Source organism: Petromyzon marinus, chromosome 37, assembly GCF_048934315.1.
Source record: "Petromyzon marinus isolate PM22_M1 ecotype Great Lakes invasive population chromosome 37, UKy_Petmar_22M1.pri1.0, whole genome shotgun sequence".
Taxonomy (NCBI): Eukaryota; Metazoa; Chordata; class Hyperoartia; order Petromyzontiformes; family Petromyzontidae; genus Petromyzon; species Petromyzon marinus.
In genome coordinates, this window is record NC_133703.1 from 10,463,313 (window position 1) to 10,474,194 (window position 10,882).

Sequence of the window (10,882 nt, forward strand, 5' to 3'; positions counted from 1 at the left end):
CAGCTTAAAAAGCCGTGATCTGAACGTGGCTCTCTCACTCGAGCGCTGTCCTACCAGACAGTCTCGCTCCATTCACCTGATGAAGGCCGCTTGTGTTGTGGCCGAAACGTCGTGAGAATATTATTGTGTTATTTTATTTTATCAATTTATTATTTTATTCTCATTCTACGTGACTTTACCCAAAGAACCAAAGAAGATGAATCATTGCAGTCACGAAAGCTTTAAATCGAAATTTATGGGGACATCTGTTAACCTACTGGGACATCTGTGAAACTACTGGGACATCTGTTAAACTACTGGGACATCTGTTGAACTATTGGGACATCTGTGAATCTACTGGGACATCTGTAAAACTACTGGGACATATGTGAAACTATTGGGACATCTGTGAAACTATTGGGACATCTGTGAAAGTATTGAGACATCTGTGAAACAACTGGGACATCTGTTAAACTATTGGCACATCTGTTAAACTCCTGGGACATCTGTGAAACTATTGGGACATCTGTGAAACTATTTGGGACATCTGTTAAACTATTGGGACATCTGTGAAACTACTGGTACATCTGTGAAATTATTGGGACATCTGTGAAACTATGGGGACATCTGTGAAACTAATGGGACATATGTGAAACTATTGGGGCATCTGTGAAACTACTGGGTGATCTGTGAAACTACTGGGACATCTGTGAACCTATTGGGACATCTGTGAAACTATTGGGACATCTGTGAAACTATTGGGACATCTGTGAAACTATGGGGACATCTGTGAAACTAATGGGACATATGTGAAACTATTGGGACATCTGTTAAACTAATGGGACATATGTGAAACTATTGGGACATCTGTAAAACTACTGGGACATATGTGAAACTATTGGGAAATGTGTGAAACTATTGGGACATCTGTGAAACTATTGGGACATCTGTGAAACTACTGGTACATCTGTGAAACTATGGGGACATCTGTTAACCTACTGGGATATCTGTAAAACTACTGGGACATCTGTTAAACTATTGGGACATCTGTGAAACTATGGGGACATCTGTGAAACTAATGGGACATATGTGAAACTATTGGGACATCTGTGAAACTATGGGGACATCTGTTAAACTAATGGGACATATGTGAAACTATTGGGACATCTGTAAAACTACTGGGACATATGTGAAACTATTGGGAAATGTGTGAAACTATTGGGACATCTGTGAAACTATTGGGACATCTGTGAAACTACTGGTACATCTGTGAAACTATGGGGACATCTGTTAACCTACTGGGATATCTGTAAAACTACTGGGACATCTGTTAAACTATTGGGACATCTGTGAAACTATGGGGACATGTTAACCTACTGGGACATCTGTGAAACTACTGGGACATCTGTTAAACTACTGGGACATCTGTTGAACCATTGGGACATCTGTGAATCTACTGGGACATCTGTAAAACTACTGGGACATATGTGAAACTATTGGGAAATGTGTGAAACTATTGGGACATCTGTGAAACTATTGGGACATCTGTGAAACTACTGGTACATCTGTGAAACTATGGGGACATCTGTTAACCTACTGGGATATCTGTAAAACTACTGGGACATCTGTTAAACTATTGGGACATCTGTGAAACTATGGGGACATGTTAACCTACTGGGACATCTGTGAAACTACTGGGACATCTGTTAAACTACTGGGACATCTGTTGAACCATTGGGACATCTGTGAATCTACTGGGACATCTGTAAAACTACTGGGACATATGTGAACCTATTGGGACATCTGTGAAACTATTGGGACATCTGTGAAACTATTGAGACATCTGTGAAACAACTGGGACATCTGTTAAACTATTGGGACATCTGTGAAACTGTTTGGGACATCTGTTAAACTATTGGGACATCTGTGAAACTACTGGTACATCTGTTAAATTATTGGGACATCTGTGAAACTATGGGGACATCTGTGAAACTAATGGGACATATGTGAAACTATTGGGACATCTGTGAAACTATGGGGACATCTGTGAAACTAATGGGACATATGTGAAACTATTGGGGCATCTGTGAAACTACTGGGTGATCTGTGAAACTACTGGGACATCTGTGAACCTATTGGGACATCTGTGAAACTATTGGGACATCTGTGAAACTATTGGGACATCTGTGAAACTATGGGGACATCTGTGAAACTAATGGGACATATGTGAAACTATTGGGACATCTGTGAAACTATGGAGACATCTGTGAAACTAATGGGACATATGTGAAACTATTGGGACATCTGTAAAACTACTGGGACATATGTGAAACTATTGGGAAATGTGTGAAACTATTGGGACATCTATGAAACTATTGGGACATCTGTGAAACTACTGGTACATCTGTGAAACTATGGGGACATCTGTTAACCTACTGGGATATCTGTAAAACTACTGGGACATCTGTGAAACTATTGGGACATCTGTGAAACTATGGGGACATCTGTTAACCTACTGGGACATCTGTGAAACTACTGGGACATCTGTTAAACTACCGGGACATCTGTTGAACCATTGGGACATCTGTGAATCTACTGGGACATCTGTAAAACTACTGAGACATATGTGAACCTATTGGGACATCTGTGAAACTATTGGGACATCTATGAAACTATTGAGACATCTGTGAAACAACTGGGACATCTGTGAAACTATTGGGACATCTGTGAAACTGTTTGGGACATCTGTTAAACTATTGGGACATCTGTGAAACTACTGGTACATCTGTTAAATTATTGGGACATCTGTGAAACTATGGGGACATCTGTGAAACTAATGGGACATATGTGAAACTATTGGGGCATCTTTGAAACAACTGGGTGATCTGTGAAATTACTGGGACATATGTGAACTTATTGGGACATCTGTGAAACTATTGGGACATCTGTGAAACTAATGGGACATATGTGAAACTATTGGGGCATCTGTGAAACTACTGGGTGATCTGTGAAACTACTGGGACATCTGTGAACCTATTGGGACATCTGTGAAACTATTGGGACATCTGTGAAACTATTGGGACATCTGTCAAACTATGGGGACATCTGTGAAACTAATGGGACATATGTGAAACTATTGGGACATCTGTGAAACTATGGGGACATCTGTGAAACTAATGGGACATATGTGAAACTATTGGGACATCTGTAAAACTACTGGGACATATGTGAAACTATTGGGAAATGTGTGAAACTATTGGGACATCTGTGAAACTATTGGGACATCTGTGAAACTACTGGTACATCTGTGAAACTATGGGGACATCTGTTAACCTACTGGGATATCTGTAAAACTACTGGGACATCTGTGAAACTATTGGGACATCTGTGAAACTATGGGGACATCTGTTAACCTACTGGGACATCTTTGAAACTACTGGGACATCTGTTAAACTACTGGGACATCTGTTGAACCATTGGGACATCTGTGAATCTACTGGGACATCTGTAAAACTACTGGGACATATGTGAACCTATTGGGACATCTGTGAAACTATTGGGACATCTGTGAAACTATTGAGACATCTGTGAAACAACTGGGACATCTGTGAAACTATTGGGACATCTGTGAAACTGTTTGGGACATCTGTTAAACTATTGGGACATCTGTGAAACTACTGGTACATCTGTTAAATTATTGGGACATCTGTGAAACTATGGGGACATCTGTGAAACTAATGGGACATATGTGAAACTATTGGGGCATCTTTGAAACAACTGGGTGATCTGTGAAATTACTGGGACATATGTGAACTTATTGGGACATCTGTGAAACTATTGGGACATCTGTGAAACTATTGGGACATCTGTGAAACTATTGGGACATCTGTGAAACTAATGGGACATATGTGAAACTATTGGGGCATCTGTGAAACTACTGGGATCATCTGTGAAAGTACCGGGACATCTGTAAAACTACTGGGACATCTTTGAAACTATTGGGACATCTGTGAAACTATGGGGACATCTGTTAACCTACTGGAATATCTGTAAAACTTCTGGGACATCTGGGAAACTATTGGGACATCTGTGAAACTATTGGGAAATCTGTGAAACTATTGGGACATCTGTGAATCTATTGGGACATCTGTGAAACTATTTGGGACATCTGTTAAACTATTGGGACATCTGTGAAACTACTGGTACATCTGTGAAATTATTGGGACATCTGTGAAACTATGGGGACATCTGTGAAACTAATGGGACATATGTGAAACTATTGGCGCATCTGTGAAACTATTGGGACATATGTGAACCTATTGGGACATCTGTGAAACTATTGGGACATCTGTGAAACTATGGGGACATCTGTTAACCTACTGGGACATCTGTGAAGCTACTGGGACATCTGTTAAACTACTGGGACATCTGTTGAACTATTGGCACATCTGTTAAACTCCTGGGACATTTGTGAAACTATTGGGACATCTGTGAAACTATTTGGGACATCTGTTAAACTATTGGGACATCTGTGAAACTACTGGTACATCTGTGAAATTATTGGGACATCTGTGAACCTATGGGGACATCTGTGAAACTAATGGGACATATGTGAACCTATTGGGACATCTGTGAAACTATTGGGACATCTGTGAAACTATTTGGACATCTGTGAAACTAATGGAACATATGTGAAACAATTGGGACATCTGTGAAACTATGGGGACATCTGTGAAACTAATGGGACATATGTGAAACTATTGGGACATCTGTAAAACTACTGGGACATATGTGAAACTATTGGGAAATGTGCGAAACTATTGGGACATCTGTGAAACTATTGGGACATCTGTGAAACTAGTGGTACATCTGTGAAACTATGGGGACATCTGTTAACCTACTGGGATATCTGTAAAACTACTGGGACATCTGTGAAACTATTGGGACATCTGTGAAACTATGGGGACATCTGTTAAGCTACTGGGACATCTGTGATACTACTGGGACATCTGTTAAACTACTGGGACATCTGTTGAACTATTGGGACATCTGTGAATCTACTGGGACATCTGTAAAACTACTGGGACATATGTGAACCTATTGGGACATCTGTGAAACTATTGGGACATCTGTGAAACTATTGAGACATCTGTGAAACAACTGGGACATCTGTTAAACTATTGGGACATCTGTGAAACTATTGGGACATCTGTGAAACTAATGGGACATATGTGAAACTATTGGGGCATCTGTGAAACTACTGGGTGATCTGTGAAACTTCTGGGACATCTGTAAAACTATGGGGACATCTGTGAAACTAATGGGACATATCTGAAACTATTGGGGCATCTGTGAAACTACTGGGTGATCTGTGAAACTACTGGGACATATGTGAACCTATTGGGACATCTGTGAAACTATTGGGACATCTGTGAAACTATTGGGACATCTGGTGGTAAAATGTGATGATAAGAGCAGGGCATACTGTAGTGGTACTTGCTATGATTACAAATGCATATTGAGGTTTTAACTTCTATGAATGGATCAGTGCGTACTGACTGTGGTGGCACCTGCTATGATTACAGCAGTGCATACTGTGGTGGTACCTGCTGTGATACCAGCAGTGCATACTGTGGTGGTAACTTCTTTAACTACAGCAGTGCATATTGACTGTGGTGGTACCTGCTATGATTCCAGCAGTGCATACTGACTGTGGTGGCACCTTCTATGATTACAGAAGTGCATACTGACTGTTGTGGTATCTGCAATGATTTCAGCAGTGTATACTGACTGTGCAGGTTCCTGCTTTCACTCCAGCAGTGAGTACTGATTGTGGTGATACCTGATATGATTACAGCAGTGGATACTGACTGTGGCGGTACCTGCTATGATTACAGCAGTGCATACTGTTGTGGTTCCTGCTTTAACTACAGCAGTGCATACTGACTTTGGTGGTACCTGCTTTCACTCCAGCAGTGCGTGCTGATAATGGTAGTACCTGCTATGATTAAAGCAGTGCATAATAACTGTGGTGGTACCTGCTATGATTACAGCAGTGCATACTGACTAAGGTGGTTCCCTGCTATGATTACAACAGTGCATAATGTGGTGGCACCTGCTATGATTACAGCAGTTCATACTGACTGTGCTGGTAGCTGCTATGATTACAGCAGTGCATACTGACTGTGGCACTACCTGCTATGATTACATCAGTGCATACTCTGGTGGTACCTGCTTAAACTACAGCAGTGCGTACTGACTGTGGTTGCACCTGCTATTATTACAGCTGTGCATACTGTGGTGGTACCTGCTATGATTCAGCTGTGCATACTGACTGTGGTGGTCCCTGCTATGGTTGCAATAGTGCATACTGTGGTGGCACCTGCTATGATTACTGAAGTGCTTACTGACTGTTGTGGTAACTGCTATGATTACAGCGGTGCATACTGACTATGGTGGCACCTGCTTTCACTCCAGTAGTGCGTTATGATTGAGGTGGTACCTGCTATGATTACAGCAGTGAATAATAACTGTGGTGGTACCTGCTATGATTACAGCAGTGCATACTAACTGAGGTGGTCCCTGCTTTTATTACAGCGGTGCATATTGTGGTGGCACCTATGATTACAGCAGTGCATACCGACTGTGGTGGTACCTGCAATCATTTCAGCAGTGCATAATGACTGTGGTGGTACCTGATATGATTATAGCTGTGTATACTGATTGTGGTGGTACCTGCTATGATTACAGCAGTGCATACTAACATTGGTGGTACCTGCTATGATTACAGCAGTGCATACTGACTGTGGTAGTGCCTGCAATCATTTCAGCAGTACATACTGACTGTGGTGGTACCTGATCTGAAAATAGCTGTGCATACTGACGGTGGTGGTACCTGCTATGATTACAGCAGTGCATACTGACTGTGGCACTACCTGCTATGATTACATCAGTGCATACTCTGGTGGTACCTGCTTTAACTACAGCAGTGCGTACTGACTGTGGTTGCACCTGCTATTATTACAGCTGTGCATACTGTGGTGGTACCTGCTATGATTAAGCTGTGCATACTGACTGTGGTGGTCCCTGCTATGGTTGCAATAGTGCATACTGTGGTGGCACCTGCTATGATTACTGAAGTGCTGACTGTTGTGGTAACTGCTATGATTACAGCAGTGCATACTGACTATGGTGGTACCTGCTTTCACTCCAGTAGTGCGTACTGATTCAGGTGGTACCTGCTATGATTACAGCAGTGAATAATAATTGTGGTGGTACCTGCTATGATTACAGCAGTGCATACTAACTGAGGTGGTCCCTGCTATTACAGCGGTGCATATTGTGGTGGTACCTGCTATGATTACAGCAGTGCATACCGACTGTGGTGGTACCTGCAATCATTTCAGCAGTGTATACTGACTTTGCAGGTTCCTGCTTTCACTCCAGCAGTGAGTTCTGATTGTGGTGATACCTGCTATGATTACAGCAGTGGATACTGACTGTGGCGGTACCTGCTATGATTACAGCAGTGCATACTGTTGTGGTTCCTGCTTTAACTACAGCAGTGCATACTGACTTTGGTGGTACCTGCTTTCACTCCAGCAGTGCGTGCTGATAATGGTAGTACCTGCTTTGATTAAAGCAGTGCATAATAACTGTGGTGGTACCTGCTATGATTACAGCAGTGCATACTGACTAAGGTGGTTCCCTGCTATGATTACAACAGTGCATAATGTGGTGGCACCTGCTATGATTACAGCAGTTCATACTGACTGTGGTGGTACCTGCAATCATTTTAGCAGTGCATAATGACTGTGGTGGTACCTGATATGATTATAGCTGTGTATACTGATTGTGGTGGTACCTGCTATGATTACAGCAGTGCATACTGACATTGGTGGTACCTGCTATGATTACAGCAGTGCATACTGACTGTGGTAGTGCCTGCAATTATTTCAGCAGTACATACTGACTGTGGTGGTACCTGATATGATAATAGCTGTGTATACTGACTGTGCTGGTAGCTGCTATGATTACAGCAGTGCATACTGACTGTGGCACTACCTGCTATGATTACATCAGTGCATACTCTGGTGGTACCTGCTTAAACTACAGCAGTGCGTACTGACTGTGGTTGCACCTGCTATTATTACAGCTGTGCATACTGTGGTGGTACCTGCTATGATTCAGCTGTGCATACTGACTGTGGTGGTCCCTGCTATGGTTGCAATAGTGCATACTGTGGTGGCACCTGCTATGATTACTGAAGTGCTTACTGACTGTTGTGGTAACTGCTATGATTACAGTGGTGCATACTGACTATGGTGGCACCTGCTTTCACTCCAGTAGTGCGTACTGATTGAGGTGGTACCTGCTATGATTACAGCAGTGAATAATAACTGTGGTGGTACCTGCTATGATTACAGCAGTGCATACTAACTGAGGTGGTCCCTGCTTTTATTACAGCGGTGCATATTGTGGTGGCACCTATGATTACAGCAGTGCATACCGACTGTGGTGGTACCTGCAATCATTTCAGCAGTGCATAATGACTGTGGTGGTACCTGATATGATTATAGCTGTGTATACTGATTGTGGTGGTACCTGCTATGATTACAGCAGTGCATACTGACATTGGTGGTACCTGCTATGATTACAGCAGTGCATACTGACTGTGGAAGTGCCTGCAATCATTTCAGCAGTACATACTGACTGTGGTGGTACCTGATCTGAAAATAGCTGTGTATACTGACTGTGGTGGTACCTGCTATGATTACAGCAGTGCATACTGACTGTGGCACTACCTGCTATGATTACATCAGTGCATACTCTGGTGGTACCTGCTTTAACTACAGCAGTGCGTACTGACTGTGGTTGCACCTGCTATTATTACAGCTGTGCATACTGTCGTGGTACCTGCTATGATTCAGCTGTGCATACTGACTGTGGTGGTCCCTGCTATGGTTGCAATAGTGCATACTGTGGTGGCACCTGCTATGATTACTGAAGTGCTGACTGTTGTGGTAACTGCTATGATTACAGCAGTGCATACTGACTATGGTGGTACCTGCTTTCACTCCAGTAGTGCGTACTGATTCAGGTGGTACCTGCTATGATTACAGCAGTGAATAATAATTGTGGTGGTACCTGCTATGATTACAGCAGTGCATACTAACTGAGGTGGTCCCTGCTATTACAGCGGTGCATATTGTGGTGGCACCTGCTATGATTACAGCAGTGCATACCGACTGTGGTGGTACCTGCAATCATTTCAGCAGTGCATAATGACTGTGGTGGTACCTGATATGATTATAGCTGTGTATACTGATTCTTGTGCTACCTTCTATGATTTCAGCAGCGCATACTGACATTGGTGGTACCTGCTTTCACTCCAGCAGTGCGTACTAATTGTGGTGGCACCTGCTATGATTACAGCAGTTGAATCTGACTGTTGCGGTACCTGCTATGATTACAGCAGTGCATAATGTTGTTTCCTGCATTAACTACAGCAGCGCATACTGACATTGGTGGTACCTGCTTTCACTCCATCAGTGCGTACTGATTGTGGTGGTACCTGCTATTATTACAGCAGTGCATAACTATGGTGGTACCTGCTATGATTACAGCAGTGCATACTGACTGTCGTGTTCCCTGCTATGGTTACAGCAGTGCATACTGTGGTGTCACCTGCTATGATTACAGAAGTGCATAATGACTGTTGTGGTACCTGTACTGATTTCAGCAGTGCATACTGACTGGGGAGGTACCTGCTTTCACTGCAGCAGTGCGTCCTGATTGTGGTGGTACCTGCTATGATTACAGTGGATACTGACTGTGGCGGTACCTGCTATGATTACAGCAGTGCATACTGTTGTGGTTCCTCTTTTAACTACAGCAGTGCATACTGACTTTGGTGGTACCTGCTTTCACTCCAGCAGTGTGTACTGATTGTGGTGGTACCTGCTATGTTTACAGCAGTGCATAATAACTGTGGTGGTACCTGCTATGATTACAGCAGTGCATACTGACTGTGGTGGTCCCTGCTATGATTACAGCAGTGCATATTGCGGTGGCACCTGCTATGATTACAGCAGTGCATACTGACTGTGGTAGTACCTGCAATCATTTCAGCAGTGCAAACTGACTGTGGTTGTACCTGCTATGATTATAGCTGTGTATACTGATTGTGGTGGTACCTGCTATGATTACAGCAGTGCATACCGACCGTGGTGGTACCTGCAATCATTTCAGCAGTGCACAATGACTGTGGTGGTACCTGATATGATTATAGCTGTGTATACTGATTGTGGTGGTACCTGCTATGATTACAGCAGTTGATACTGACTGTTGCGGTACCTGCTATGATTACAGCAATGCATACTGACTATGGTGGATACCTGCTATGATTACAGCAGTACATACTGACTATGGTGGTACCTGCTATAATCACATCACTGCATACTGACTGGTGGTAAAATGCGATAAGAGCAGTGCATACCGTGGTTGTACCTGCTATGATTACAGCAGTGCATACTGTGGTGGTATCTGCTGTGATACAGCAGTGCATACTGACTGTGGTGGTACCTGATTTCACTACAGCTGTGCATACTGACTGGTGGTACCTGCTATGATAACAGCAGTGCATACTGTGGTGGTACCTTCTTGAACTCCAGCAGTGCTTACTGTGGTGGTACCTGCTATGATTACAGCAGTGCATACTGACTGTGGTGGCACCTTATATGATTACAGAAGTGCATACTGACTGTTGTGGTATCTGCAATTTCAGCAGTGCATACTGACTGTGGAGGTACCTGCTTTCACTCCATCAGTGCGTAGTGATTGTGGTGGTACCTGCTATGATCACAGCAGTGAATAATAACTGTGGTGGTACCTGCTGTGATTA